The sequence below is a fragment of the Columba livia genome, chromosome 3 (assembly GCF_036013475.1).
Source record: "Columba livia isolate bColLiv1 breed racing homer chromosome 3, bColLiv1.pat.W.v2, whole genome shotgun sequence".
Classification (NCBI taxonomy): Eukaryota; Metazoa; Chordata; class Aves; order Columbiformes; family Columbidae; genus Columba; species Columba livia.
Genome location: NC_088604.1, coordinates 100,415,287 through 100,438,839, shown reverse-complemented (window position 1 = coordinate 100,438,839; position 23,553 = coordinate 100,415,287). Strand labels below are relative to the sequence as shown.

The 23,553-nt window shown below is 41.2% G+C and overlaps 1 long non-coding RNA gene across 1 annotated transcript; it reads left to right on the top strand.

Moving 5' to 3' along the window:
• Positions 1–1,028: 1,028 nt before the first annotated feature.
• Positions 1,029–4,563, top strand: LOC110357051 (uncharacterized). Its single transcript, XR_002410479.2, has 4 exons — positions 1,029–1,169; positions 1,503–1,705; positions 3,071–3,128; positions 3,272–4,563. It is a non-coding gene; the product is annotated as an uncharacterized LOC110357051 (long non-coding RNA).
• Positions 4,564–23,553: the final 18,990 nt, after the last annotated feature.

Here is a 23,553-nt window from a genome sequence, read left to right as displayed (position 1 = left end):
TTGTAAGGTTAATTTTGTTTTTTTTTTTTTTTTTTTTTACAATGAGGGTGGTGAAACACTGGCCCAGGTGGCCCAGAGAGGTGGTAGATGCCCCATCCCAGGAGACATTCAAGGCCAGGCTGGATGGGGCTCTGAGCAAGCTGATCTGGGTGAAGATGTCCCTGCTCACTGCAGGGGGTTGGACTAGATGACCTCTGAAGGTCCCTTCCAACCCAAACTGTTCTGTGATTCTATTCTATTCTATTCTATTCTATTCTATTCTATTCTATTCTATTCTATTCTATTCTATTCTATTTGTTGCAGATGTAAAATAGCTTGAAGAAATGAGTCGAATAATTCACTCTCATAAATCAAGCAACAAATATGCATCGGATAACTGAGCTGTTGCTGCATCATTAACACTCCACAACAGCACAAAGGCGTGTGGGTGTTCGTAATGGCATGGTTTGATTGTCAGGCATTTGGATGCTTCTGAAGAGATTTGCCCTCTCTGCAGCTGCAGCCCTGTGGAAACGAGCCCTCTAGTGGGCACTTGCAAAATGAGCCGGAGTTGCTGCTTAGCAATGCAGGATGCCCCATAAAGGAACGAATGAATGAAAAAATAGACTAATATTAGGGAAAACCAAAACAAAACAACAAAACAAACCCAACAAAAAGAACTTTTATTCGGACTTTTTTCATTGAAATAATGAGATTGTTCTATGTATCATCATACATATGATCTCTTTTGGAGAAAAAAAAGATCAGAATATTGATGAAGTACCTTCTGAATGTTCAGGAAAAAAAAGTATGTTGTGATTTCTTGCTCAAGGAGAAGGCATGAATATTTTATTGAAATGACTTTTTAATTTTTCATATTTTTTCAGTTAAAGAAATGCAAACAATTTGCAACCAAGAAACCAAGTCAGGCTTTGTGCTCTAATAAACATCACAAACACCACCTGCTTCTGGGCCTGAGACATCATGTGCCTCTCATTACTATGGTTACTCATTACTATCGTTACATCTAATTAAGAGCAAGGCATGAATAGTGGAGCTTGCTGGCCCTGTAACACAAAGGTGTTCTGCTTGTGCATGGAAATGTGTCAAGTGTCTACACAGTGTCTGATGTTTTCTTTCGACGACCTGAAGAAATAATTTGCAATTAACATCTTCTTATGGCTGCTACTGTAAGATGTATTTGCAGAACAACCCATGGTATCCTCTGTAGTGATGGTGGTGGTATATCACTGTGTGCTTTCCTGTAGCATCGGCAGTGTAATCCTGTGTTGCAAGAAGTGCTCTCTTGTGGAAATATAAACCTGACAACTTCTGGCTAAACCTGCAGGTGATCCTGTGCCATCATTGGAGTGTAGGTCCTGTCACCAGCCCCTTGCTCAGCTCACTGGTGAAAAGGGTAGCCCTAGACAGGAGTTATGCTGCTGAAGCCTGGTTCCTTATGGGTTTGTTCTGTATCTCCTTTCATCCTCTCCTGTGTCTAACTCCAGTGCTTCTCCCCCCAGGTCCTTTGTGCCTGTGCCTGTGCCTCCCACTCACTGTGATGCTCACAGGTGCTCCTGTTCCACCAGGAGATCAATGAGAAACCACCTTGTTCCTGACCTGGTGTAAGCTCCTGCTTCAGCCTAGCTGGGTACCTGGCCAAGGGTGGACCTCTTTAAGCTGTTCTCCAAGCCACACAGCCACTTCACTAAGAGCTCCTTTTAAGGTAAGAGTTTCAAATGTTTTTATTTTTGAATGTGTCTGTTTTTAGACTTTTCCACCATTAGGCATTGTGATTTAAATGCTTTAGAATAGAGATATTTAAAGCTTTGACAACAATTGTAACTTTCCTCAATATCGCACACAAAGTTATTATCTTGCAGCATTTTAGTCTGGATTTAAATGATGACTGAACAAAAAGAGTTTGTCATGTTCATGCTTTGCTTGACGAAGTATGAAACCACTGAAATGTATGGAATTAATTCATTCTGGGTATTCCTTGCAGAATAAATGTTTGGATTGTTTGTTCACACCAGTCTTGCATTAGACAAAAGTATCTGTGGAAAACTACTGGTTTTGCAGGTTACTATTAAAATACTCCATCAAGCTTTGACTTCAACACACCAGTAAGACTCCTGAGTGCAGCTCCAGTGATGGTGTTGCTGGTAGTGTTCACCACTCACTTGTCATAGTAGGGAGGATGCTTTTTTAAAAAAAGTTGGGATTTCTTCTCTCTTAGTCAGTGGATGTGTCCCAAGATGAGATGGAAATAAAGGACTTTTCATGCCTGCGTTGACTGCACTTGATGGGAACCATTTTTCCAGAGATTGCACTGAACTGAGCTGCTTATACAAATCCTATGACAGGATATTCCATGTCATGGAGAGCAATACAACAGAAGTTCGAACAGCAAGGAGTCTTACAGTAGGGCAGGTTCACAACTGATTTCTTCTCGTCTCTACTCAGGGGCATCTTGCAGTGATGCTTCCAAATAAAACATGGATAGAAGGTGAAGCAGGTCATTGGTTTTTTTTTAGAGGCTCCTTTGCTGTGTGTGGACAGCTTATTGTGAGTCTTTATTTGGATGTATGTTGTTCTATTAATAAATGTGCGAATTTAGTGAAAATCTTTACCTTTTCCATAGAAGGAACTGGATCAGGTTCTTTACAGACTTGAACCTCTCTTTTAAAGCAGGGTAGATCTGTTATTTTTCTGAAAAAGTGAGCATGATTTGCAGAAAATAGTTCTGTATTTGGGACTCCAATTCAAGGAAACTGAAGCCTAATGCTCTGTCTTGGACTGATCCAGGTAAAGAGAAGTTTAGTGAAGTTTACAATGTATTGCCTGCTTATCTTAAGACTTGCAAAATTTAACTTCTGTGCAAAAATTTCTGAAAACTTCCGTAGTAGTATCAATTGCCATGCTGTACTATGCAACTCTAAGTAATCAACATTAAAATGTTAATTAAAGTAATGTTATGTTTCCACTGAGGAATAGGGTATACAGGCTAATGATGCCCAATCTCTGTTCTTTCAACATTTGTGTTGTATATAGTGTACAGGAAGTGAAAGCAATTTATGCAATTATGTAGGTCTTCGAAGTGATCAGACCTGACAGACCATGGATTTCAAGGGAGTGCTGCCTCAAAGGTACTCTTGGGCAGGGGGTTGATTCCAGCAACTCAAAGAATCCATAGACCACCCTAAAATATATCACCCACAGGGTTTTCCTGCCATTGAGAGTTGTGTGGTGGTGGCTTTTTTTTTTTTTTTTTTTTTTTTTGTAATTGTAGGTCATACCCTTGCAGTGAACTGGGAGCGCAATGCAACCTCGGAACCGGCAATCACAAAACTCTGTACCCTGCCTTTTAAAATCATGTCAACAATGTAAACATCAAATGCTCCCAAGGTTATTATGAAGTGAATCTGATGTGGGGATTTTGAAGCACTGGTAAAGTTTTGGCTTTAAGTACAAAAATCGATTTAGTTCCACATCATTTTCTTTTAGAGCTCCTGGCAAATATTCTCATTGAAGAAGTGTTCATTTGCAAGGTTGAGGATGAAAGGCCGTAATGAATTTCTGGTTGCAGGTGACAATCCAATCTTTGAAAGGTTCACACCACTTGAATGACTGGGGTTTTGAAAAAAAACAGATTTGAAAATAGGAGGCTCAAGACAGGGCAGTTTTGAAGAGCAGCCATGTAGGTAGTTGAAGGAACTTCAGGGAACAGACTCAATTTAGGCTAAATTTTAGCTGAGTAAGGCGTGACTAATACGATTTTTAACAAAGCATTTTTAGAGTCTGTTGAAAACATCTATTTCCCTTGAAGGAAATCAAACTCTTGCAAGTTTTTTTTTACTAATTCTAAAGTAAAGCTCACTGTATTACACTTAGCTTGTGTGATGGGAAACCGTGTGCAATTCATTTTGGAAACCCTGCTAGGATTTAATAATCAGTGAATTGAACTACTCAGGTCATTAAGCATTCAGCTATTCTGCCATCTCAGTGTAAAACTGGGTGCCTGCTTTTTGTGTCAGCTCGGGTGAGTGTGTTGGAGAGCAGAATACAGGATTAATTGGCAAACTAGCATAGACTGAATTACACTAGTGGAAGCTGTAAGTGATTCGGATAGGAAGGCTGGAAGCATTTACTTGGGGATGCAGCAGTGTGGAGAGTGGACATGGTTTATAAATGCATGGGGGCAGGAGGATGTTCTGGAATGTGGTAGTTCTTGGCTGCAGAACAGGTAGAATTCATGCTGTGGTGTTACAAAAAATTATTAAAACTGTGTAACAATATATGTGTGATGTGTGTGTGTTGTGTTTTTTTTTTTTTGTTTGTTTGTTTGTTTGTTTTTCTCCTTCCCCTCAGTGGTTTTGTTTTGGGGTGGGACTTTCACTGATTGCGAGTGTGTCTTAGCAGACTACTGATTAAGGGTGTAGTTGTATTAATTTACTGTGGGACAGACTGTTAAGTAGAGTCTGTAGCAATAGGACAAGAGTAATGGTTTTAAACTAGAAGAGGGTAGGTTCAGACTAGATATGAGGAAGAATTTCTTTATGATAAGGGTGCAGAAGTATTGGCCCAGGTTGCCCAGGGAGGTGGCAGATGCCCAATCCCTGGAGACATTCCAGGCCAGGCTGGAGGGGGCTCTGAGCAACCTGATCTGGTTGAAGATGTCACTGGTCATTGTAGGGGTTGGATTAGATGAGCTTTGAAGGTCCCTTCCAACCCAAACTATTCTGTGATTCTACTTAGGAACCTTTTTGTTGAGGAAGATATTAGCCAACTTCTGTATAGTTGGCAGATGCCATTCAGAAGGTGGTACTGCAGTTGAAGAATGAGCAAAAGTTGTGATTTCTTCTTAGTTCAAGGGCTTATTTTCAGTGTTTGTATGACAATATGGAAGTTCCCCTTTCAAGTTTGCAAGTCCAGCCACAACCACAATATATTAACTCTGCCTATTGCCCATGGAGACTGTTATTCTGCATTTATGCTTTGACAGAAAAGTGGAGAGCATTCCCAAGTCTTTCAAATGAATTTCAGCAACAGACACATATCTCTGTGAGGTGATGAGTATTTTGATGTTCATGGTGCCAAAGCAATCACATGTTAGGGTTTTTTTTTGTTTGTTTGTTTGTTTTAACTGTTTTGGGGACAGTCTAAGTATAATTATGAGTGTTAGCAATACTGAATATTATTGTAAAGTAGACCCTGGGTCGTGTGAGCTCTCTGTGCATTTGCTTGGATATGATTGATATGAGTAGACTTGTACTAGGGAGTGGGTTGCTTCTTTGTTATAGAACTCCTCCCCCCGAATGTGGTGAACAATTGGTTTTCTATTCCTTATAGGCAAAACAATTTATTTTTTTCTAAACAAAAGATACTGGGAATTTTTATTCTTTAGAAAAATCTCAAATAATTGAATTTTTATTCCAAAGTGGAAATTGGTTGTTCTCAACACAAAGCATTTTCCAAGGAGTTTCAACTGGCTTAGGCACAGAAGGGCTGGGAAAAGTTACATTACATATTGTATGTATTCGTAAGATCAGTTTCTCCTGTCTTCTGTTAAACTACACTATAAATGTTAAAATATGTCAAAAAAAGGAAGGATTTGCTACACAACAGATCATGTTAACTTGTCAGGTATGATCACACTGGTCTTTTTTTAAATAGCAAGGTAACACAGATGTCTAGTTCACTGCTAATGCTTGTGCCTGTGACATGATGTTACTCCGAACACTGCTCTACATGAGGCATGTGCATTCCAAGAGACGCATGATGATATTTTAATAGGGGAAAAAAGTTAATTGCCAATGGAGGTGTGGATATAGCTTTCCTAGAAATATGACTGGATGGAGTGCAGTTCAGGAAACTGGGATGTTTTGTATATTTTTATGGGACAGTTGGGTGCAGTTGTGACTAGAATCGAGTGAAAGACTCAGATTTCTTGGCGTTAGCATGGGAAGCTGTACGTGACTCCCTGTCTTCTATCGCTTCAGTTCTGCAGCTTGATCCACATAGTGGCTGAGCAACGTTGTTCTGTGCTGCTTAGTATTGCCCATGTAACACAGAAAGAGCCTGTAATGCAGTCATAGCAGAAGCAGGTTTTGTGTGTGCTTTATTCATATCATGCCAGTGTAAGTTGGGAGATGCAGTGAATAGTCTCTTGTACTGAAGAACAATTCTTACAACTCTTTTTGTCCCCATTACAGGTAAAGAAACGTACATTTTTTACTTGAGTAATAAGGAATACTTTTGAACTTTGAGAGTGGCATTCTATGGTGCAAATTAAAAAAGGGGTAAAAACCCCCCATATATAAGAATTGTTAGTAGAGAGTGTGACTATGGAAAGCTTATCTGGAAACTGCAAAAATTGCATATAGAAAATTCTTCTGCTGGGGTTTGGAGAAATCAGGAGTATAGTAAGTGTGTGTGTATAAGTGTACATACATATAAAAAATATTTCTTCACAGTCTTGAGGGCAGGAAGTAGAAGAAAATCAAAGTGAAACAGAAGTGGACAGCATTTTTCCAGAAACAAGAAACTTCCTATGCTTTTTTCTTTTTTGGAGCAAGTGAAGCATATTATCACACTTTTGTGTTGAATTTGGAAAAAACTCATATCTTCTTCCCACTTTCATTTTAAAGTAGAAAATACTTATGGCATGATTTTGCTCTTGATTTTTATAAAATACGGTATATTTAGATTGTACTTTGGTAAATATGAAAAAAAAGTGTTTTTAAGGCATAGGCACCTGCATAAAGTCTATGTAAAGTGAAGGTGTTGAATATTTTTTTTGAGGGTGCTGGTTTTGTCCATGCATGAATATGTGTGTACATACATATGTAAAAGGTTAATGGATAGTCTGGATTTTCCAATATCTCGCTGTACGTTTTCAAGCATATTTTAAGGCTCAGCACGTCTCTCACATTCTGTCCCAAAGCCATAGAGACGTCTTTGTCCTAGGATGTGTATACGTTTGTGGAGGGTGTGAAGTTTTTTACGATTTCCTTGGCAACCTAACAATATTTACACCACCACAGCTTTCTTATGCAATAAACATTTGCTGTTCAGCTGGCTAGGGCATCCCTGCTCTTCCTTTGAGCTGTGTGACAGTGTTATACCAGATAACGCTTGTGAATTGTCATTTACTGGGCATATGCATGGACAAAGGACCCGTTTGGTCTCTGTAATTTTTTTTATTAATGGAAATGTAAGCAAGAATTCTTTGTGGTCCCATAAAATTTTTGTCAGGGGTGCTTATAGGAAACAGGGAAGATTTCCCTGGCAATATACTAATTCTGTGGCTTTTCTTGCTGCTATTTTATATTTCCCACAAGATGCCTTTTTCCTCATTTGCTGAGGATTGCTTCAGTACTTGGTTCATGCAGCTTTTTCTGCTTTTTGGAGTGAACACTTTGAAATCCAGAAGGTATAGTCAGCATTTGTACCTAAGTACATAATTGAAGGATACATTCAAACAAATGGAGGAAGACGTTCTTGTTCCGAAGAGCCTTTCAGGAGTGCACGTGCCAAGAGCAGGGAGCTCTGAAAATTTCTCTGTCATGTTGCTGGGGATCCAGGCTGGATAACCAGCAGGAGCCTCCTTCCTTCAATGCAGGATGGTACTTCTATTTCTAGTCCCCAGTGGAAACTGCAGACATTAGCAAAGCCTGGAAATGTAAATAAATAATAACTGAAAAAAAAAACCCAAAAAAACCCCAAAACTCACCAACATTATTCTTACTAAAAAAGACTGAGATTGGCTTAGAAATTGGAAAATTACTAGTCAGTGGAGAATTTACTTTTGAGTTTTGTAACAGCTCTTCTCGCCTCCTCTTCTGACCTGGGAATGCTGTTTATTTTATTTTAAATGGTTAATGTAAGCCTGCATTGCAATGTAGCTAACAGCTCCAGAAATTCGGGGGTCTGTTGTGGGTGTCGGTTTGCCCCTGTATCAATATGTATTATTGACCACAGAGTATCAACACAGCCTTGAACTTCTTTCCTTTTTTCTCTTTTTTTTTTTTTTTCCTGCAATAATATCATGCTCTGAGGGAAATGGCAGGAAATCCCACTTCCTGGAGGGGAAATATTTCATTATCTGAGTCACACACACAAGGTGAGGGCTACCTCAGCTGGCAGAGGAGTGATAACCAGGATTGCCACATGCCGCATAAATATCACCATTCTTGGACAAAAGGGCAGAGTGAAGCGTTTGTCAGCTCCAGAGGGACGAAGGCGATGGCCACAGGAGGGCACCAGACCCTCAGGAATGGTGATGTGGCCTGTGTCCTCCCGCCCGGCTACAGCTGCCCTGTGCCAAACGCTTGGAAAGCAAATCTGGAAATAACACGAGGTGGTCAGAGGGGTAAACATGTCCCACAGTCATAACAGTGGATGAACTCAAATTTAACTAGCCTCTGCTCCTACTTCCATGGGTCATTCTTTAATTATCTATGTTGTGTCCATCCAGATTAGGCTGTAAGATCCTTGGGGTAGGGACTTGTCTAAACGATGTATTGCTTTGCACACCTGTGACACTGTGTGAATAATTAACTGCTGTAATTATTGTGCATGTAAAGCACTCTTACTTGACATTGCTGCTGGGCAGCTACTATCATCTGAGTGTAACTCTGTCAACTAGACTAAGACCTTGAATCTTTAACTGGTAGAGGCTAAGCCCTTATTCACTAACATGTTCTATTGCTTTTAAGCGTTTGTAGAAAGAGAACAAAATTTTACTCATTAAACTTTTCCTTAAATGCTTCCAGGGTGAGAGTGGCCGGAGTGGGAGCTAACACTTCTCAGTAGTGAACATCTGGGAGAACCATGCTCTTGCAGAGGGGTAATCGGGGACTAAGGGTTAATGAAGGGAGCTGCCAACAGAGGAGATGTGCGGAAGTAACGTTATATCTAAAATGTGCAGAGATTGAACGGGATTTACACTGCATAAAAGCAACACAGGTGTGTGAGTGCTTGTCTGTGTAGGAAAAAAAAAAAAAAAAAAAAGAAATAAGATTGTATTGAATGAAGAGAATATTAGCATGTTGAAAGTGCCCAGGCGTGATGCCATGGTCGGCCAGGGACCCTGTTGGCATGATACTGGGATCATGCAGAGACCCACCTGGCTTGATGTCGAAGTTGGCCCGGGACCCTGAGGGCATGACCCAGGGGTCATGCCGAAAACCCCCCTGGGCATGATGCTGGGTTAAGCCCGGGACCCTGCCAAATCCCAGGGTCTCAGCATGACCCTGGGGTCATGCCGATGGGGCGCCAGGGGTGTCATCAGCTTAACTCCATCATCACACTGAGTGGGTTCTTGTCATGGCCCTGGGGTCATGTTTGGTGGGTCCTGAGGGGGTCCTGGGTTTGACCCTGGCATCATGCTGAGGGTGTCTTGGCATGACCGCAGGGTCATGCCAATGGGGTCTCTGGTGGGTCCCAGGCTTGACCCTGGCATTCACACAGGGGGAGGCTTGTCATGATCATGTGGTTATGGTGTCTGTGTCCTGGGGGTGTGCCGATGTTGATGCTGGCAACGAGCTTGGGGGAGTTTCAGGTGGGTCCTGGGCAGGTCCTGACCTCATGCTGGGGGTGATTCTTGGCATGACCATCATACCATCAGGGTCCCTGTGGGGTCCCAGGGTTGACCACGGCTTCTCACCAGGGGCATCTCAGCATGACCCTGGAGTCTTGCCAGCAGGTTCCCTGGAGACGCACTTGGACATGACTCTGGGCTCATTCGGAGACCCCAGGCATGATGTCGGGTTCAGCCCAGGACACGCCCAAGATCCTGCCAACATGACCTCGGGTTCATGCTGAGAACCCCCAAGCACACTTCTAGGGTCATTCTGAGACTCCCTCTGGATCCTGCCAGTGTGACCCTGGTGTTGTGTCTAGACCCCCACCCCCCAGGCACGATGTATGGATCAGCCTGTACGTCCACTCCAGGACCCTGCCAGAGTGACCCACAGGTAATGCCAAGATCCTCTCCATGCACTATATGGGGGTTTCCCCAGGACCTCCCCAGCATTTTGCCATGGTCAGCCCAGGACCCTGACAGCATGATCCCGGGGGTCATGCTAAGACCCTGCTGCTGTGATGTTGGGGTCAGACTGGGCACCCCCAGCACCCTGCCGACATGACATGTCATGCAGACACCCTCCCATGGTTTCAGGGAAAGGGTGATGTTTGCTGCAGAAATTCTGCTTTTCCAGCAGGAGCTTGCCTGGCTGTTTCAGGGCTGCAGTTAAGAGCTTGTGACCAGCATTTAGAGAAGTAACCATCCTACTCAGCTGGAAGGGATAATCTGGGGCTGCTGGTCACTGCTGCCTGGGTTACTTCATTTCTTTATGTCTAATGGACAGTGCAACACCTGAACAGCCCACTAACAGGAGGAAACAGCACAGGTCCCCCTCTCCCCAGCTCAGCACCTCAACTGCTTAACTCTACAACTGTGGTCCTCTGATTTCTTCCCCTCATGAGTTTTACCTTCTTGGCTGTCCACTGAGATACCTTCAAGAGGGGAAATGGACTAGGATCTCATCGGGTTTATTCTCTACTTGATGGTGAGGCACAGATTAGGAGGGAGTATCCCACAGATTCACCCCCAGCTTTGGCTGAAGAATCCCTAAGCATGTGTGTTGGTGCCCTTTCACCACCCACGGCTTGGAATAGCATGTTTTGCATGACAGGTCCAGGCAGAGTGGTCTCTTGTGGTACCAAGGAGACTGTGTCTTAGACTCTCAGATATGGCCTCAGGTACTACATCTCATCAGTCATCCTGCAACTACATGGTGCTGTACTGACAATTTTGGCCTGAAGAGGTAATGTGTACATATAAGCACTTGATTCAAAAAAGGCCAAAGAGCCTATTGTTGCAAATTCATACCAAAAAGGTCTTGTGACATTAATGTGCTTTAGCTTTTCAGGTCTTAGAATCATAGAATCATTTTGGTTGGAAGAGACCCTCAAGATCATTCAGTCCAGCTGCTAAACCAACAGGAGCACTAAACTGTGGCCCTAAGAAGCTCATGTCTTTTAAACACCTCCAGGGAAGATGACTCCACTACTTCCCTGGGCAACCTGTTCCAATGCCTGACAACCCTTTACATGAAGAAATTTTTCATAATATCCTCCCCTGGATTAACTTGAGGCCATTTCCTCTGGTTCTATGGCTTTCAACTCAGGAGAAGAGACCAACACCCTCCATGCTACAACCTCCTTTCAGGTAGTTGTAGAGAGAGAGAAAGTCTCCCCTTTAGCCTCCTTTTCAACAGGCTAAACAGCCCCAGTTCCCTCATCTGCTCCTCATCAGACTTGTGCTCCAGACCCTTCAACAAATTATTTGCCCTTCTCTGAACTTCCTCTAGCATCTCAATGTCTTTCCTGTAATGAGGGGCCCAAAACTGAACACAGGATTTGAGGTGGGACCTCACCAGTGCTGAGTACAGGGGGATGATCACTGCCCTTAGTCCCTTTGGCCACAGTGTTCCTGATACAAGCCAGGATGCTGTTGGCCTTTTTTGCTTCCTGGGCACGCTGCTGGATCATGTTCAGCTGGCTGTCCATCAACACCCCCAGGTCCTTCTCCACCAGGCAGCTTTTCTTCTGGGAAGCATGTTAGTGCTCCTCCCACTTTAAAAATGAGGGCTAATTGACTTTCTCCTAAGGGCTACAGCAGGTCATGGCTATGCACAGTACTGAGTTGTGTGCTGTTCTCAGGCTGTGCTGTCCCATGTCAGGGTCCCCTCTGTGTCAAGGCCAGAGGCCAAGCTCTGCAGCTCTCCCCAGCACATCTGCACCTCTATTGAACTCAACAGGATCAAACAGGAGAGCGGAATTTGGTCCTAAATATGGGAAAGATTTAAATGGGTGATTTGAGACACCAGGACAAGAAAGGGATTTCTGAAAAGTAACAAAAGGTTGTGAAATTGCTAAGGGATTAAGTTGTTTGAATCATTGTTCCAGCTCTATTAAAAAAGGTATAAATTCATTTCAATTCTTAGCAGACTTAAGCTGCCAGTTTTTGAGCTTTCACAGCCTTTGATGCGATTCCAGCTTTCTATGATGTAAGTGGATTATTTTTTCCTTAATTCTGAAGAGGCCATTTCCCTCCACACCCCCTCCAGAAAAACATTGCAGCAATCAGACTCTAACCAAACACTGATTTTGACTCATTGTGGATATAACCCACTCTCCACAGTGGTCTATTTCATATACTTTTTTCAAGACTTGAGTGTAAGACGAAGATACCAGTGGTAAACTGCTATTTTAAATAACAATGATCCTAAGCCACACAACGAACCATGCACTCTAGTTCCAAACTTTGTACATAAAGAACAGTTAATCCATCCTTTAAATACAGCCAAGTTTGGGGTGGAATATGGCAGCTTTTTAGCATGCAGAGCAGCAAAGCACAATTTAGGCTGCAGCATGAGGAATAGTTTACCCTACTAAAAGCAAAATGGAAATGTAGACAGGAAGAATGCAATTATGTACCTGGACTTTATCCAAGACACCTGAGCTGACATCTTTACTCAAGCTGAAACAGCCCCAGAACCCTTAAATCAGGGCAAACAGTAGAGACTGTTCACCTTGAGCTGTGGCGGGGACCTCTGGCGGTACCATGGTGCTTCCTGCTGATGTGGATAAGCTGGATCACTGCAGGTGCAAAGGAGGACATCTGTCTATTGAATTATCACTGTTACAGCCTGTACGTTTCTAGCATAGTAATAGCTCTGACTTGAATAATACACTGTGTGAGAATTTCTGAAATCACAGCTCAGGCAAGTATGGCTGAAGATATTGATGTATATTTGGGACCCAAAAAGTATACAGCTTTTAATAGAGTTGCAAGGACAAAGTTTGTATTTTCTCTAATTTGGAGAGGTTGTGCTTCCTTATGGGGCATCAAATATCTTTTAAATTACACTGGTAACTGATGTCCCAAAGGGTCTGGTGGAGCATCCTGGAGGAAGGAGGTGCAGAGAGCTTCTTGTGAGCATTATGGAAGAATGATGATTCTACACTGAGGCTGTATGAGGTTTGACCTTCCTTTCCTGTAACTGGCATACACTGCAATTGTTCTACCATGAGCGAAAACTTGGCTATTGCCCAACCTGAAGAGTGGTTTAATTTTGCATTGGAGCATACTTCTGTAGATTAAGCTTTTGGAGCAGACCATCTCCTTTGCCTTGCATAGCACTAAACATGTACTATCATGGCAGAGATGTGCATAATTTGGGCAAATGTGTCTTTATTATGAGCATGCTCACAGGTGGGCTGAGGATTACCTGCTGCTGCTCTGGCAGGTTTTATTTTTGGTGTATTCTGTGCTATAAGCAACATATTTAGGCTTTCTGTACTAATTGAAAATGTTGCTCCCATGAGCAAAACAGTGGCTCATAAATTTAGATGTTTAGCTTTTATAAACACCTTGTTAGAAGGTTTTATTGAGCAATCATAAACAGTCTCATTCCTTGCGACTCACTAGTGATTCTTCTTTGATTGTTTTACTCTTCCTTAGGATAATTCAGTACACAGGCTGTGAAACTGATACTGCTGTGACAGAGATACATGCCTAATTTTGGAGGTGGCTAAGAATTTGTTCTTGTTTGAAGGAAAATGTTTTCTCTGCATTAGCATTTAATGGAAGAACTAAAATGTTGAACAGATATGATTAACTTCCTATTAGTCCAGACCTAAATTTTACAAACAAGTGAAATCTGGAATGTGGTGCTAAAGTCATGTCCAGCAGCTACTTTTAGGAAGTTTTTCCTTGGGAAAAATGGTTGTTTAATATCCATTGTGCACTAGATGGCACTATTTTATAGTGTGTTTGTCCTTCAACTGAGTTTATTACTTTGCGGGGAAAGTTAGTGCTCAGATAATTATTACATTTGAAATACTGGTAAACAAAATCAACGTCTTCCACAGGATCTGATTATTGTAATTTAAGATATAAATTGGCTCAAAGCAAAATACTGAAACAACACTTGGTTAGGGATTTTGGCCTGGAATCTGGAAGCAGCTGAAGCTTTCAGTCACACTAACTAAAGCAAAATCAAGCAATATTTTTGGGAGGTTTATACGGAATTCGAACCCCCACAACCCTCCTTAACTTCTGGTCTGAGCAGTTCTGGATGCTGTGTGGGAGCACAATGTCAAAGAAACCCTATAGACACACATATATACCCTTGGACACTAACTCACTGCCATCACTGAGTCCTGAAATTGGCATAAAATATACAGTATAAACATACCCTTTCTGACTTTGTAACTTCACTGCTCTCATCTGTAAAATTAGGATTTACCTTTATTTTTTCTCTTAGTAGATTAGGCTGTAAATCGTAGCTATGCTCAGGCTTCTGTTTTTGGGGCTGAGGCCTCATGATTGCTATTACTATGAATAATGCTACCTCTTCCTAATGTATTATGGTCCCAAAATCACAATGCGCTATGTGGGAAACTGTGTCCCAGAACAACACTAGTGTGGTTCTACAGTCCAAGTAGATATTCATTTGAATATTATTGATTTCCCCCAGAAGAATAGTAGACACTAGTTGTCTAAGTGTAGGTGTTATACCTTCTATACCTGGACAAAGAATGATTTTGGGTTGCTCATTACTCTATTGTACACACTTACTGCTCATGTCACTTACAGGGCTGTGAGAAGGCAAGAGTGAGACCAAGCTTTGTTGTGTTTTTTTTTCCCCTGTGACACAGAAAACCTTCTGGTGACTCTGGATTTCCAAGTCACACGCATTTGCAGTCCTTCTAGGGTTTGAAATTGGTAATCCATCAGTGATGGACAAAACCAGCAACACCGTGAGCCACAGAAGTGCTCTTAAGAGCCAGTTTGCAAGCATTTCTGAGGAGGCCAAGATATATTTTGTCTGTAGCAAAAACATTTCAACTTGTTTTTGTTCACTAGATGGCACAAATGCATAAGAGATCGATTTGGAAAAGTTTTATCTGCAGTTTTACAGTTGATGTTGTAAATGTGTAGAGGGTAAATTTGAATGGGTTTCAAGAATGACTCGGGCTCTCAAGTTCATTTTTGAAGAAAGACCCATACTGATATGTTCACTGGGGAAAAGCCAGCACACTGAACCTTAGTCATCTGAGCAATCTGGTGCTTTGAAACGAGCAGCTACATACATGTCCTTCATGTTCATCACCATCCTTCTTTGGTCTTTTCCCAGGGCACAGAACCAGTGGAAGACAATTTTTTCACTATAACAGCACTATTGTAATGATGATAATGCACATTTTTCTTAATTGAGAGGGAAAAACTTTCTTTTTTTCTCAGTTTTTGTATTCTCATGCACTTTTAAAAAACATATTACATGTAGATAATTAGTTATTGGGACTTTATCTCCAACCCTGGCCACATCAGAAGTAGAATCCATTGGCAAAAAAAAGCAGAGTTTTATTAGGAAGATGCATTTCTTGATCCTTCTTTTTCTTTTTCAGAATGGAAAATTATTATCTGAACAGAAATTAATTTACCCATTTCAGTGAGGAAGTGGGATGCGTCAGGGATCCAAAATTGTTTGTAGAACTTTTAAACAACAATAAAAAAGTTCAACAGTGAGAAAAATCCTATGAATTCCAATCATAGAGGAAAAAAGTGAAGAAAACCCCAAATTGAGTAGCAGCAACAGCATGAACTGGGCAGCGTTGAAAGAAATACCAGTAAATGCAACAGATGGTAGCAATGCCATTCCTCACCTGAGGTTTGAGGGAGTGGGGAAGTGGAGGCAAAGTCAGTGGCACAGCCATGGGGACTGACCTGCCTCCCTCCTGCCCACCAGCCATGGGCTTCTCTGAGATCTGCAAGGGTTGGACTGGAGATGGGAACTTGAAAGACTTAATTCGTTGTTTGAGGCTTCTTTTCTGGCTTGGTGATACAGGTTGGCTTCATATGTGTGCTTTTAGAGAGTGCTAGCATAAATCCCAAAGGATCTGTGTCCTCCTTTCTCTGAGGATCTAATTTACTGCTTACGATTTCCACAATTTCACCAAAATGGTATTTTCCACATATAACTTTTTTTTGTTAGGCTTATATTTATATACATATGCATATTTTATTTTCTGGCTTGATAAATTCTTTCTGTTAAGGGATACTGAGCTCTTGGGTTGGTCTCCCTACCTCCACTGCTTAACTTTGAGGACTATGGAAGTGATGTGATTTCAAAGTCAGGGGTGAATGCAAGACCTGCTGACTCATGAGGTTTGTGCTATGAATAAGGAGGGAGCAGGCAGTGGCAGAAAGCCACCACAACCATTAAAATGCAAGTGGAATATTGAAGGTAGGGAGGGCTCAGGCTTTGAAAGTGAGTAACTTAAACATTTTCTTTCCAAACATCTGTAAATTGTTAGTCTGATTTATTCTGAATTACAAAACTGACAGCTTATTTTAAATTTTAGCCATTAGACTTCTCAGCCATTTAAATTAGATACTGCAGCATTGACTTTGTTGGAAAAAGGTACCCCTGATCATTTGGTATATTTGGGTCCTTTACCAATAAATACTGTTTTTTTTCTTACCCTGTGGATAATACCCTTTTACCAGTTTTCAATCCCTTTTGATCAAGTCCTTGAGGCTGTTTGCTCTCTCTCGAGACACTGATATGGTTTTCAGTCCTACGGAAAACACTGTCAGCTCACTTCCTAGGCCAGCCAGGTGAAATAGTGTCTTGGTTTAAAGTGATGTTGCCAAACACTGTAACAAAAGTGGGATGTCCGTGTCTCTGAATGGAATCAGCCAATATAGAAAATTTCAAGACTGAAAGCACCTCTTTACCCACTGTTTCCCCTGCACCAGTGGCATTTTGCTTTTGTCACAGTGTTTCATCAGTGAAACTACTCATTTTTCCTGGAAATCACAAATTCAACTTGTATAAACATTTTCACTTCTAATTTCAAAAAGATTTCAGAAGAAAGGAAATGTGATGGATTATATTGCTACTATTCAGTTTTGTAGCCAATACTCACCGGAGTTCAAATACATGCCTGTGATACTGAGTTTGGTGATCTGACAAGTGAAATAGCTGGACTTGATTTTTTTTTTTTTAAATCTACAGCTGAGCGAGGACTTCAAGGTGGTTCAGATCTGTAGCTTTCCCTGACCATTCCAGCAAATAAATCTAACCCTTAAACTCAGCAAAAATTTAAATCTGAATTTAATTAGACTCATTTCTACCTGAAACTATATGAGGCAAAAGGAGAGTTAAGAGTTTCTATAGGTCATGTTCCTCATCAGTTGATGCACCTATATTTGAATTTCAAGTAGTCTGAATCTGATGAATTTTCCTTGTTTTCAGGCCCACACTATAGAATTTCATATTATTTTATCCCAGGCTATGAAATTCTTCCTTGTTAGCTGAAAACCTTGCAGGTTCTGCTTGAAAGCAGTGTAGCAAGCTCAACAGACCTTTGGATGCATGAGTTAGTTATCTCTAATAAAAGCCTGACCACCCTACAACTGAGCCCAATGTAGGTTGTGGCAATGACACCACAGGGTGTTTCACTTCTAACGATTCCTCTTCTTAGTATCACAAGCATGTTTATGACCCAGACAATTTTTTAGTTGACCATGGCCAGCAGATAACAGATATAAACTCCAGTAGATGACTTGATTTCTGAGTATTGTTGGATTTAGACTTTTTTGTAACAAGCATGCATTAATGTTTCTAGATTCATGCCTCCACTCTGCAGACTTCCCTATATGCTTGAACTTGAAACCATTATGGCCACCACAGCTACATGGGTTTCATCAGGAATAGTCTGACGAGCATCTTGCTGTGTCTAGGCAAGTATTTGGTTAATGACTAAGAGAGCAAAGATCTCCTTCCATCTCTGCCCAACTCCTTTGAATATCTGGCAAAATGTGCATGGATAGATTCCTGAGCAATCCTCCAAGGCAATGGGTATCCCAAAGCTTTCCCAGACCTTCCCCTGTTCTCTCTTGTTGTGACACAAACTTGTTGTTAGACATAGAAGTAATAAGCTACTTCCATCTCATACAAATATAAAAAGTACAGGATAAACGCAATGGAAACCCATGCAAAAAATCCAGTCACAGAAACATGTAAATACAGGTTGAAAAAATGTCTGCCTGTTTAAATTCTCAATACTCTACCATTTGTACAGTGTTTTTGGGGTAATCAACATAGAGGGATTCTGACAAAGAAGAATTACTTTTCACGGGAAGTGTTTAATGACTAGGCATAAATGAAATGCATCAGAAGCACTTGTCCAGCCTGAAAATATTAGGTATGGATAACTTTAATCACCTCTTTTATACAGAATTTTGACTGAATATTTTGCAAGATCAGTTTTTGCCACGTTATTCCTATTTTTTTCCTCCCCCACTCCCCTCTTTCGAAGCTTTTCTTGTACCTTTTCAGCATTGGTGTGCCTTTTTTTTTTGTGTGTGTATGTGTTTTATTTTTTTTTTTTTTTTTTTTTAATATATTTTTTTTACCAACCTTTCTGGAAGCTCAGAGTTTACTTTATGTGCAGTTGTGGGTGAAGTGTGGTATGGATAGGAATCAGGTAACGCAGCTTTATAAGCTACCAAACGTTTTATGGCATTATACCGAGAAACCGTACCTCTGCAGTAAGTGGTGGATGAAAAACACCTCAACAAATCAGAGAGAATCCTAGAAGTTTTGCAGGGAGCGTGAGTGACTTTTCCACATCTCAAGTGTCTGGCTTTCTATTCCTATCAGCCTCCCATCATCTATTCCAGCAGTAAGGGTCTTGCTGGCCTCTGGTGCACTGACAAGATCATGTAACTTAAGAGTTTAGGGAAACCCACAGTAGTTGCTGCAATTTGTTCTTCCAGTTTAACTGATGGCTTGTGAAGTTGGAAATCCTTACCCTGAGCACGATGGATTTTATTTGGAAATTGATCCCAGTGAATAATTAATTTGAAAGAGTTCCTAGAGACCAGACATGTCCAGGGAAACCTATTTAAAGCAAGACTCATCTCAACGTGTGCAGTCAGCACCAGAGATGTGAGAAAGAATCCTTATACAATAAAAAGACTCATGTATATTATACTGTGTGCACAGTCATGCTTAATGATATTCAAAGCCACCTTCTTCCTTTATTTATTTTTTTTAATTCGTACATCGTTCTTCAAGCTGTCTTTGCATGCTCTCTTTCCCATGGCACTTGGCCAAGAAAGAGGACACAGGGGTACCCTATAATGGAAATCCAAGAGGAAAAGGTCAGTCATTCTCAATCTGCGAAAAAGGACTTATCAAACAGTTGTCAGACCATGAGGCTGGAGTGTCTGATGCTAAAGAAGTCTAAAACAGGTCATCACAAGCACCTCACAGCTCTTCTGTAGCAAGTGTGCGGAGGATGTGGGAGGGAGCTGAGCTAGCTGTTCCTTCAGGTCTGAGAGAAAATGTCATCATTCAAAAACATTTTGATAAAGTGTCTTACAGTTCCAGCAAAAACAAAGACAACTGCACGCAGGGTTAAGAATTTCGGATCAGCAAAAGAAAAGGATGCATGGGGATGGTGGAGAGTCAGGAACACAGCTAAAAGATTTTAGAAGAGCTATTCTTAGTCTCCTCTGTGTTCCTAAATGTTTACATAACCGTCCTTTTTTCACGTTTGTGTTCAAAATCTTGCCATCAATGACACAAACCAAAAGGTGTCTGGGAATGTATGTGTGAAGCAGCAGTTGCAGACAGAAATTCTCAAAAGGTTTCAGCACACCAAAGCTAATGCATAGTAGGTAGGACTTTAATACAAGCTGGGTAACTTGAAGATGCAAACAATAATGTGAATAATTAAATCCAGGGAGATCTACATCTGTATCTGAAATGTTCCATCTGCCCTCTTCGTGTGTACAAAAGGCTGAATCATGATGCTGGATCCAAGAAGACATAATCTGGGAAAATTCAAGGCAACAAGTAATCTTCATACTGGCAGTCATCTCCATAGAGAGAACAAAGCAAACTGCAGATGTGAACTCTAGGAGCGTTATGGGCATTTGTGATTTTGATATGGATGCTATGTCTACAGTTCTTCTTAAAGAAAATACTTAGACAACTGAGAGAAATGTTAAACTTAAGTCAGAAGGAGACTTCAAATCCATTTAAGTAGGTACAGTAATACAGATTTCCCCATTAAGGGCAGTTGGTCCTATATTTATATACACTTATTTATATATATTTATTTATACTTAGAGGAGAGGCCTGTTGGCTGGAGTCGGACCTTGCATGACTTCATTCAGGATGGCATTTCCTGGGTTAATCAGGGATAATTTTAGTTTTGTAACACCTAATATTAATTTAGGTTTAGGCAGCAAATACAAAGCTGAGACTATCATAGATTCTTATCTTATTTTTTCAAAGTATCTGTTCATGGCCAAAGGAGAAGGGTTTGGATTAATCCAGGGATGGACTCAAGATGCTGCCAGTCTTGAATCCGGACACACATTTAAAAGCTCCAGTGTGGGGTGGGTGGAGGGCTACTTGGACCATTGTAAATATTTCAAGATGATGAATAAACAAAGGATAGATATTTTGATTTCATTCTATTTCTGTTATCAGCTGCCAATTCTTTACAGTCCCCACCCTAACTCTTAAGGCTAAAGCCAGACTGCAGAACCATTGTAAACCTCCTCCTGACACTCTCAGCTGTGACGATTATTAGACTGAATCAGCCTGCATTGCTGAGCCATGTCTTCCAGCTGAAAGTGTTCATGAGTCACTGCTCATCAAGATACATCTTTAATGTACTCTTGAAGTGAACAATTCATCCATTTGCCACTTGTAGCTGACAGGCATTGTCCTGCATGGGAACATGGGTGATGGAGAGGGAAATTAACTTGAGGACTGTGTTGAGCTGAGCTGTAGTGGATGAGGTGTGCTTCTTGCTTTTCTCCAGTGTTGCTTTGGGATGACCAACCATGGCAATCTTCTCACAGAAGACCTTACATAATGTTTCTTTCAAGTATTGTTGCTGCCTAGGCCACTAGTGAAATTATAGGTAGTGTTTCTTGTTACTAAACCATTCAGGTGCCTTCCTGGAGAAGAGCCACACCCAGAAGTAGTTGAAAAAGAAAGGCAAGAAAAGAAAGAAAAGCTAGAAAGGAAGAACTGGTAAATAAGGAAAGTTTTCATGAGTGTTTTAGGTTTCTGGACTGTATGTTCAAGCATGTCTCTGAGTTGTTTTACAGGACAAGAGAAGCCCATGCTCTGAAGCAGCCAGATGTGAACCAGCTGTAAATTGAGAGTGCTGTCATGGAGCTAGGGCAGTGTTGAACCTGGGGTAATCTAAACCTGACTCTTAGCAGGGCTTGTGTTCACTGCTGGGTTAACTACAACTACCCCATTTCACATTTGGAGCTGGAAGTCTTGGAGAGTGCAAGCAGGGTCACCTTACTTCAGCCCACAAAACACGATGCAGATATGCCCTTCATAGAATCATCAAATAGTTTGGGCTGGAAGAGACGTTCAAAGACCATCTAAGTCCAATTCTCCTGCCATGAGCAGGGACATCTTCAACCAGATCAGGTTGCTCAGAGCCCCATCCAGCCTGGCCTGGAATGTTTCCAGGGATGGGGCATCTACCACCTTTCTGGGCAACTTGTTCCAGTATTTTACCACCCTCATTGTAAAAAATTTCTTCCTCATGTCTAGCTTTAGTTTAAAACCATTACCCCTTGTCCTATCACCCCTGTGCTGGTAAGATATGCTGGCAATCTTTGTTCCACTGGCAGTGCTGGGTTTACTGTCTAGAGTCATCCATCAACACAGATGGACATGCTGCACTTTCTTACTTCCATGGGCGTCTAGGGCATGTATGAAGACCATCCCTGTGTGCAAGGTAGTGTTACACTCAAAATGTTGTTTTGCAGAAAGAAAATGTACCCTGTATGTAATGTCAAATATTATTTGTGTGGCTGAATTGCTAACAGTATGATTAATGCATAATTATTAGTCCAGATCTAACTGTTATAGAAAAGGAAAGTTGAGTGCCATTCTACAAATACCTAAATAATGATACAGTTAAAACTGTAGTATACATATTTCCTTATACCGACCCTTGCTTGGCTGTTTTGCAGACCATTTCTCTGCCTTTTGGGTCCTAAAGTTGATGGCTTTGGTCTGGAAGATGAGTTAGTGTCTCATCAGTGTCTTAAGTCCTACACAGGGAGGAGTATTGAAGTCGTGTTGAAGGCTTTTTCCTCCTAAATTTGAGACCATTTTTAGTTTTTTCTTTTTCTAACATACTTTAACATTTATTTTTTCTTTCGTTAGTCTACAGCTACACATTACACCCATATTTGCTGTTTGAAGCATCTTACATCTATTAGATACTTGTATTTTGTTCACATTATTCCCCCTAATACTAGTTTTACACCTTCATGAAGTCTGAAGGTCTTTTGATTGGAGGGGTGTTTACACCCTAGGGCTTCCAGTGCTGTCTTGTGTCTCCTCTCTGGTCACTCCTCTGCCCTGTGACCTGTGTCTCCACTTGCAAGCTCTCTGCTGACAGACCTTGCTTGTATTCACCTAAACTATGGAGTTATTCTAGACAATATTTCATTCTACTTCATTCATTACTACAGAAGCTACTAGTTACAACTGCCTCTATAAAAATGATGGTTGTACAACATAATTACACAAAGCAAAATAAAATAGGTAAAGCAATCACCACCTGGTCATTAAAAATTTAATTTTACAAGGGAATAATGCTGATAGAAAGCTCTAGGCAGCTGAAACAAGTCCAGACAGGGCTTGCAGAGTTAGTATGAAGCCTGTGGTCTGTTACTAACCATAACAATACTGTATTTACTGAGTTTTGGTGGAGAGGAGTATGAGATGGCTGGTAGTACTGTTCATTTCACCTTGCATGGTCTTTTCCCATTTCGAGTAAAGCAGATGCTTCAGCTACTTTATAGCCGACCCTTCCACTTTCTTCTGAAGGATCTCTGCGTTTCCAGCAGAGCCCTGCAGCCCTCTATAGCCTCATGGGTTATGAGGCATGAAGTGGTGCTGCTCACTGTTGTGGTTCACAGGAATGTGAGAATTCAGGTTTTCTTGCTCTAAAATGTTCAGTTCTTGTGAACTGTAAGGCATCAACTGGTATTTGCTGTTAGCAGCAGAAGGCTTTTGGCAAACTTCTTGTATAAGTTAAGGGACATTTTTCATACACAGGCACACATGTAATGGGCATAAAGCACCGGAGAATTCTGTCTAGGTTGCATACAGATCTATAAATGTGCAGGAATTAGGTTTTCCACCTCAAGGTACATTTTACTTCATTATGTAGGAAAACAGCAAGATCTGTGGCTTTTTATTTTTTTCATTTTCCAGATGTTAGGACACTTAATTTGCACAATTCCTAGAAAATATCCCACTTGCACAAGGAAAGGATAACTCATGACAGCCTCTGCACGCTCCACGTGGGAGGACAGTGCTTGTCTCCTTTCTCTCTTTTCTTTCTCAGGTGTGTGGCTACTTTTCATACATGGGACAGTTCCATTTCTCTGCTCAGTCAGGCACTCAACCATTTTGCCTAATTATATCT